The following is a 9535-nucleotide window of genomic DNA, read 5'->3' as shown; positions in this document are numbered from 1 at the left end:
AATGAGATACCACTTCACATCAGACAGAATGGCCATCATAAACAAAGCAACAAACAACAAGTGTGGGAGAGGTTGTGGAGAAAAGGGATCCCTAGTGCACTGCTGGTGGGACTGCAGACTGGTACAACCACTATGGAAAGCAGTATGGAACTTCCTCAGGAAAGTAAAAATGGATCTGCCTTTTGACCCAGCAATTCCACTGCTGGGACTCTATCTTAAGAACACTAAAACACCAATTCAAAAGAACCTATGCATCTCAATGTTCATAGCAGCACAATTTACAATAGCTAGATGCTGGAAGCAACCAAGATGCCCCTCAGTAAATGAATGGATCAAAAAAACTATGGTACACTTACACAATGGAATTCTATGCAGCAGAAAGAAAGAAGGAGCTCCTACCCTTTGCAACAGCGTGGATGGAGCTGGAAAACATTATGCTAAGCGAAACAAGCCAGGCAGTGAAAGACAAATACCATATGATCTCACCTTTAACAGGAACCTAAATAACAAAACAAAGAAACAAGCAAAATATAACCAAAGACACTGAAATAGAGGCCAAGCTGACAGTGCCCACAGAAGACCGTAGAGGGAATTTAAGGGGACAGTGGGAAGGGTTCACAGGAACAAACTTAAAAGACACATGCTCATAAACTAAGGGGAGGGTGGTAATGGGAGGGAAGTGGGGAGGGTTGGGAGGGGGGACTGGATTGGGAGTAAAAAGGACAAAACTGTATTTGAACAATGGTTAAAATAAATTTTAAATAAATAAATAAATAAGTAAGTAAATTATAGATTAATTCAGGAATATATGTGCCTTTACAATATGTTACCTTTCTACCTAGAAATTAGTAAGTCTATCACTTATTATTAAATGGAGAAATGGAGAATTGAAATGCCCTGCCCAATTCCTGTTATCTTCATGTTTTAAATCATTTCATTGATGTTTCACATAGTATTTGCACCTAATGATTACTTACATATATAAATATTTATAATAATGGACAATATTTATTGAATGCCCACCACATACCAACTATTTGTGTGAAGCACTTTATTAATTTTACTTTTGCTACTCATTTCTCACAAAAAGTCTTTATTTTCTTTTTTTTTTAATTGTTCTTCAAGTGCAGTTTTTTTCATTCCCCCCGCCAATCCCAGTCATCCCCACCTCCTACCCTCAACCCTACCTGTCTTTGGCTTTGTCCACGTGTCCTTTATACATACACGTTCCTTGACAACCCTTCCCCCTTTCCCCCTCATTATCCCTTTCCACCTCCCCTCCAGTTACTATCAGTTTGTTTTTAATTTCACCGTCTCTGGTTCTTTTTTGATGCTTGATTGTTTTGTTGATTAGGTTCCACTTATAGGTGAGATGTGATATTTGTCTTTCACTGTTTGGCTTATTTCACTTAGCATAATGCTCTCCATATCCATCCATGCTGGGAAAAAAGCAAGTCTTAAAGAACTCAGGTAACTTGCCTAAGGTTTCACAGCAAGTGGCAGAGCTCAGACACGAATCCCAACATCTAATAGCACAATCTTACCCATTGCATTGTAAGGCCAACGGGGAATACCATTACTTTTGGTCTATTCACTGAGTAAATGGCCACTTTATGGCAGTCATTTTTTATTTCAGCAGATTATCTTTGGTTTCCCAGGTAGATCATCCTATCAGCAAATAATAATAATTGTCCTTCTCCTTTCCAATATTTTTACTTCCTCCCCTTTGTCAAACCGACAATAGCCATTTCTTATAATGTTTACACCATGTTTAAAATACCATTTAAAATCTATTCAATATCTTAATATAGTAATCATTAAGCAGTTCAGGAGTATTGTAAGATGATGGGTTTGAAATAAAACATAGACATTATGCTTGTAATACTGAGTATGCCAGATTAGAGTTGCTGGAATGACTGAGTTGCAAAAAGATGTTCCATGTTATGATTTTGTTTCTGTTTTTATTTTGTTGCTAGTCTAAAATATTATAAAATTTAGTCTAAATTATGTGAATGCTAGGAACATGGTTGATTTTGTTTATATGAATGCCCTTATTTGACTGAGGACATATAGTAAATGTCTGTTGGTGCTAATAAGGCAGAAAGGTGGGGTAATGCATGGAGGCAACCAGAGTGGGCTCTCAGACTTCATACTCCTGGGGCTCTCCGAGAGTGTGAAGACCAGCAGGTCCTGTTCTGGATGTTCCTGCCCATGTACCTGGTCATGGTGGTAGGAAATGTGCTCATCATCCTGGCCATAGGCACTGACTCACGCCTGCACACTCCCATGTACCTCTTCTTGGTCAATCTCTCCTTCACAGACGTCTTATTTGTCACCAACACAGTCCCCAACACACTGGTGAACCTTCAGTCCCAGAACAAAGCATTTTCCTATGCAGGATGCCTGGCACAGCTCTACTTCCTGGTCTCCTTGGTGACCCTGGATAACCTCATCCTGGCCACAATGGTATATGAATGCTATGTGGCCATCTGCCACCCTCTTCACTAGACTACAACCATGAGCCCTGGGCTCTATATTTTGTTCCTCACCTTATGTTGGGTGTTCTCTGTCCTCTATGGCCTCATCCACACCCTCCTCATGACCAGGCTGACCTTCTGTGGGTCCTTGAAGATCCACTACATCTTCTGTGAGATGTCTGTCTGGCTGAGGCTCGCGTGTTCCAACACCCAGGTCAATCACACAGTACTGATTGCGATGGCTACTTTATCTTCTTCACCCCCTTAGGGGTCATGATCATGTCCTATGTCCGGATTGTCATCACCATCCTCCAAATACCATTAGCCACTGGGAAGTACAAAGCCTTCTCTACCTGTGCCTCCCATCTGGCTGTGGTCACCCTCTTCTATGGGACACATAGCATGGTATATATGCAGCCCCTCCACACCTACTCCATGAGGGACTCAGTGGCCATAGTGATGTATGTTGTGGGCACCCCCATGATGAACCCCATCATGGGGTTCTGGGAAGACACGCATGGGGCTCTGGGAAGACTCTTTCTAGGGAACGCCTTCCAGAGGTTAACATGAGGGTAATTTTGGGTATTGAAGTGGAAACCAGGAATTTCCCCCAGCAGGTGGAAAGCATTATCCTATGGGGAATACAGAAGAAAATAGCACATAGCTTCTTCTCAGAATGAGCTCATATATCAGTGAAGAAAAGATATGTGTAACTGAACATCCCCAGACCTCACCAGCTTTGATAATAAATAAGGTCGTGCTAACACTAATACTAGAAGTTTGCAGCATCAAATCCTTCACTTACTTGACCACAGGACCACAGTGCCACCATCCCAGCCTTTTAAAATATACCCAACTATGGCCTGGGAGGGGTTTTGTGTTCTCTAGTACACACCCACTCCTACTCCCAAGCCCTGGCTTTCTCTAAGGAGCCTGCTACCTATAAGCCATTTGGGGAATACACCATACATGACCCTCATTGCAAGTGTTCTGAGTGAGAGCCAGCTCCTGATGCTTCAGTCTGACCCACAGACTCTCTGGATGTAGCCCCTCCAATTCAGGCAAAACTTGTAGGAAAGTTCTCTCCTTTGCTCTGCGTTAACTTCTGTCTCTTGGTCTTTAAACAAGGCTGACCATGCCTTTCCCCTGCTTTCCTTTTCCCTGTGTGAAGACTTCATCCCTGTGCAGCTCATTCTACCCTTTATTACTGTGGCTCCTCACTCCCTTGGCCCTGCAAACACTCCATCCTTCACTCAGAACAAAACTCTCACACAGAGCAACACACATTCCTGAACCAGAATGATGGTGGAGGCAGTAGATGGGGAGGAGGTAAATGTGACACCCGATCTTACTTAGGGTCAGTCAGCCTGCCTTGTCAAAGGCATTGACTAGAAAGGGAATAGTAACTGATGAGAAGAGGAGTCACTGGGTGGTGGCAGCTGGAGAGATAGCAATTCTTTACCAATGAATCAGGGGAGCCAGCATGGACCTAGACTTAGGCCGAGTTGAACTGATCTGAGGTTCACTTCATTCCATTGATAACGACCAAGTGCCTATTAGGGCCCTTGACTTGGGTTACACACATGAATCAGGAACTCACAATGGATGAGGAGGAAGGCTATTTTAATGCAATGTCTGAAAGGTTATGGTCTTGGCAGGAGGGTTGAGTGGCACATAGTAAGAGAGCGTAGTCTGCCTTATCAGTGATGGAAGGAGGATTGGGGATGTCTTCCTCAAGGTGGTGACAGCTAAGCTAAGATCAAAGAATGCTACTGAGTCACCCAGGAAAAGTGGGAAGGGCAAAGTAAGGTCACTCCCAGAGAAGGGGCAAGGTGCAAAGGCATGTATCACATTGGCAGCAGTCAGCACTACCCATTCCTAGGGTGTTTGCAGAAGTCACTTCACCATTCCACGAACCCTCTCTCCTCTGTAAATTGAGAACAATGGCATTATGTACCTCAGAGAGTAGCTGTGAGGATTAGATGGGATAATGTGCAAAAGCCCTTAGCAGAGGCCATAGCCCTTAGTGTAGTCATTACAAGCAGACACAGCTGGACAAAGGCAGTGAGTCAGGGAATGGCCTGATGTGTGCAAGGACTGTCCCAGCTGATGCAGCTGTGGAACAAGGCCCAGCAAACCAGGAAGCTAAAAAGCATGTGATGGGGAGTGGACTTCAAGGACCACCAATGCCTTTTCGAAGAGATGGGAATGTATTCTGTAGACAATGAGATACCACTGGATGTTTACAGCTTGTAGTTTCTACTGTTTTTATTAAAACAACAATAGGCATGTATTGTAGAAATATTACAGTAAAATAAGCCAAAAGTAATTGTCTTTACATTTTAAACTTTGTATTAAATTGTTTTTAAATTTTAAACTTTGATCTCTGCTAAATATGTATTTTTTCAGAATGAATTCAAACTGTTTTGAAACTTGTTTCTCTACTTAATATCTATGTTAGTAAATATTCAGCTATGTTACCACTTAATGCCTGTGCAGTATTTCAGTGTGCAATTCAATACATATATCAGAATACACTGCCCATTATTCAGTATTTTGTTGCTTACAGTTTTCCCTATTGTTTGCAACTAGTCTTTGCTCCCTTACCCGATTGTTTCCTAGGGCAAAATTGGTGAAGTGAACTTGCTGGGCCAAAAGATTGTATGTTAAGTTTCAGAAACAAGAGAAAACTTCAGAAACTTTTAAGTATTGGGTTGGCCCAAAAGTTCGTTTGGATTTTTCCTTAAGGTGGCTCTGGTAGCACTTAGTTGTCTTTGTCTTCATTTGAGACAGTTTTGTTAGATCATATTGTGACATTGTCATTATACTGAGAATTTCAAAAAACTTACCAAAATTGTTGAATTTTGTGTGGCCATTTTAATATTGAAAATGGAAGAAAGTATGCAACATTTTTCGCATATTATGCTTTATTATTTCAAGAAAGGTAAAAACACAACTGAAACACAAAATATGTATGTTCAGTGTATGCAAAAGGCTCTGTGACTGATTGAAAGTGTCAACAGCGGTTTGTGAAGTTTTGTGCTGGAGATTTCTCACGAGTACAGATAGCCAGTTGAAGCTGATAGTGATCAAACCAAGACATTGAGAATAATCAATGTTATATCACAAGGGAGATTATTGACATACTTAAATTACTCAAATCAATAAAGTTATTGGTGAAAATGAAAACACGTGTCTTTTATTATAAAGAAAAAACTAAATGGACTTTTTGGCCAACCCAATAGAATAGTCAAAAGCAACATTGTGATTCTTTCCCAACATTGCACTAGTTAGCATTGTACTGGAAAAGGGGGCTACTCTTTCTCTTTTCTAGATAACCATGGAAATAGCCACCTGGAAGTTAATTCGAAGTTCAAACACACACTCAGAAGAGTGAGCAGTCTTTTTGTCGGCTGACTCCAAGCTATTATCATGCTAACTGCTCTGGCTCTTTCTCTCACTCTCTGGCTGCTATAATGTAATTTATAACATCCAGATTTTCATCTCATCAGTAGCATAAAAAATCTTGTTAAAGTGACTAGTTACATGCCCACAAAGAACCATCGCTGTGGACAGGCCAGTCAGGTGTGCTGATAACTCCACTCTGGACCCCTGAACCATATTCCCTGGAACCACCTATATGCCAAGGGGAAACTGGCAGCTGTTAGAAAGGGGGAAATCAAAGTCATGTTCACCATAGAACATTATCAAAAAATAAGTAGACTTCTGGTTTCCACTCTGAGGTATAAAGAGCTTGGAAGGTGATACTCTCATCCTTACAGTAAGAAAAAAGATGAACAATCCAAAAAATAAGCAAACCCAACAATTCTCCTTAGATCCATCAGATAATTGAAGTCATGTGGATATGAAATTAACCTTTGCTGTTGCAAACCACTGAGATTTTAGGGACTTGTTTGTTAGCACAAAGTAACCTGGCCTATCTTGCCTGATACAGATGGGAAAACTCTTTTCCACTCAAAGTGAGACACAAAATCAAAAAGCATTATGAGAAAAAACAGATTTGGCCACATAAAAATGTAACTCATCTACGTGGCAAAACACACATCAAGCTGAGACATATGGCACACTGGAGTCACTATTTGCAAGTTACATGACAAGAAGCTGACATCCATAACCACGAAGGTTTCCTAACAAACAATCCAATGGAAAAAAGGGCATAAGTGTCAAAATGCAATTCCAAAAGAAAAAATTGGCCAAACAAATATGTGAAAAGAGATTCAACTGCAGTAAAACCTAGACTTAAAAATTCAAATGAAAATATTGCCATTGTTCAACCTTTAGGGTACAAAAATTAAAGACATTTATTTTTATATTTTTTATTTTAATTGTTGTTCAAGTATAGTTTTCTGCCTTTTCACCCCACCCCAGCCCGCCCCCCCAGTCCTCCCTACCTCCCTCCCATTTCCACCCTACCCACGTTATTGTCCATGTGTCCTTTATACTTATTCCTGCAAACCCTTCACCCTTTTTCCCTGAAATTCCATCCCCTCTCCTTTCTGGTCAATGTCAGCCTACTCTCAATTTCAGTGTCTTTGGTTATATTTTGCTTGTTTGTTTGTTTTGTTGATTAGGTTCCTGTTAAAGGTGAGATCATATGGTATTTATCTTTCACCACCTGACTTATTTCACTTATCATAATGTTTTCCAGTTCCATCCATGCTGTAGCAAAAGGCAGAAGTTCCTTCTATCTTTCTGCTGCATAGAATTCCATTGTGTAAATGTACCATAGCTTTTTTTAAATTTTTTTTTTATTTTATTTTAATCATTGTTCAAGTACAGTTTTCTGTCCTTTATTCCTGTCCAAGCTCACCCACCCATCCATCCCTACCTCCCTCCCATTTCACCATCTCCTAGTTTTTGTCCATGTGTCCTTCATATTTGCTCCTGTAAACCCTTCCCCTTGTTCCCTGAAATTTGCTCCCCTCTCCCCTCTGGTCACTGTCAGCCTGTTCTCTATTGCAGTGTCCTAGGTTATATTTTGCTTGTTTGTTTGTTTTGTTGTTTAGGTTCCTGTTAAAGGTGAGATCATAGGGTATTTGTCTTTCACCACCTGGCTTATTTTGCTTAGCATAATGCTTTCCAGTTTTATCCATGCTGTAGCAAAGGGCAGAAGTTCCTTCTTTCTTTCTGCTGCATACAATTCCACTGTGTAAATGTACCACAGTGTTTTGATCCATTCATTTACTGATGGGCACCTAGGTTGCTTTCAGCACTTGGCTATTGTAAATTGTGCTGCTATGAAGATTGAGGTGCATAGTTCTTTTGGATTGGTGTTTCAGGGTTCTTAGGATATAATCCCAGCAGTGAAATTGCTGGGTCAAAAGGCAGACCCAGTTTTAGTTTTCTGAGGAAACTCCATACTGTTTTCCATAGTGGTTGCACCAGGAAAGATATTTATTTATAACAGGCCTTGATAGGAGGGACAAGGCTACATAGGCACTATCATAACCTCACAGATGTGCGAATTAGTGCAGACATTTTGGAAAGTAAGAGGACAACACATGTATGTGTGCATGTGTATCTCAAAATTTATATTTGCATTTTTTAAATTCCATAAAGTTATTCATAGGAATTAATTCTAGGTAGATAATTACAGAAATTTGGGGAAATGTCTTTGTAAAGATATTCACACAGCACTGTTTGTTATTGCAAAACAGTTGGAAACAACCGAAATTATATCAGTAGAAGTTTGATTAAGTGAATTATGGTTTATGTGTACAATGCTATGCTGTGCAACCATTCAAATAAAAAAGGATTTTTAGTCTTTGTCACGTAAGAGGTTACATTGTATAATGTGTAGAAAAATAAAAGGCAGATCACAGAACAGTAGTCGTTCTCAGGATGTGAAATATGCATGCCATGTATGTGTAAAATCTCTGGAAGAACGAACATGAAACTCTTCAGAGGAGTTAATGCTGAATCAAGTTTTTTTTTGGTGCAGTGACTCTTGGACCCAGGTGTCAAAGGACACCTGTGTTTTTACTTTCTACTTGACCAAATAATATGGAATCTGAATGTTTCCACTATCAGATATAACATTACTGAACAATTTTTAACTGAAGATATTTACATGTGGGGACACAAAGGGAGAAGTCCCAAATGAAAAACAGCTTCCTCGCTTGCTAAGGACCGCCTTCTGTCTTGGAGAAGAGGTTCAGGAGGAAACATGCCGAGGTTGACAGTAACAGATAACCCTTTGGGGGTCATAGATAGGACACACTGGGACAGTGCTAAATGCTCAGAGCTAGATGGAGTGGTGAAAATGGTTGTGGCCATGCTCTCAAAATATCTGCTGGGTTCAGCCCTAGGAAACAGTTCATCCAGACCATTCTAATTAAAGGTAGTTAAATATGAAAAACTGTGAAAAGATGCCGTCTGTCATCCTGGGTCCTTATGGAATAGGTAGAAACACACCCAACCACAGGAAGGAAGTTTCTAAGATCACTGAGCAGTGGTCACAGCCCACATGCCTGGTTGTCCTTCAAAAGAATTTTGCCCTTTGAGAGAAGCTCATTCTCTAACCCCAAAGAGTCTAGAGAACCGAGGGTATCAGGAAACAGACATACTTTGCCTCTGCTCGTTAGACTATATTGGCTGGCACTGCCCACAAGGCAGGGAGTTTGATGGCCCTGTGGAGTTGTGGAGCATAAACCCTCAGCACAAACATCTTCCCTCCCTCTGCTCCACCTGTCAGTCCTACTCTGTCCTCTAACATTGTCTGCTAGCAAGAAGAAGCATAGGAGTACTTCCCAGCTGACTTTCATCATTATACCTTTGGCACAACTTAAACATTTTTTCTTCCTGCTGGGAAGGGTGAGGCCTAACAAGAACATCAAAGGGGCTATTAGGTGTGTGGCCACAGCTAATGGGAAGTGAGTCCATGGTATGAATTTTATTCTCGTCTCCCATCCCTGTTCATCCTCCATTTGCTCCACACCCATCTTTGACCTCATCACCATTCTTTAGTCATCTCATTGGATACTCCTAATTCTCCCATGCTTTCTCATCTCCCATTTTTTCATGTCCTTTCCCAAAAT

The 9535-nt window shown here is 40.8% G+C and overlaps 1 pseudogene; it reads left to right on the top strand.

Moving 5' to 3' along the window:
* The first annotated feature begins 1428 nt into the window (after positions 1-1428).
* Positions 1429-3192, top strand: LOC114515404 (annotated as a pseudogene).
* The last annotated feature ends 6343 nt before the right edge of the window (positions 3193-9535 follow it).

The sequence above is a fragment of the Phyllostomus discolor genome, chromosome 8, assembly GCF_004126475.2.
Source record: "Phyllostomus discolor isolate MPI-MPIP mPhyDis1 chromosome 8, mPhyDis1.pri.v3, whole genome shotgun sequence".
In the NCBI taxonomy this organism is placed as follows: domain Eukaryota; kingdom Metazoa; phylum Chordata; class Mammalia; order Chiroptera; family Phyllostomidae; genus Phyllostomus; species Phyllostomus discolor.
Note: the sequence above shows the minus strand (reverse complement) of the source record. Positions and strands in the feature narration are given on the sequence as shown.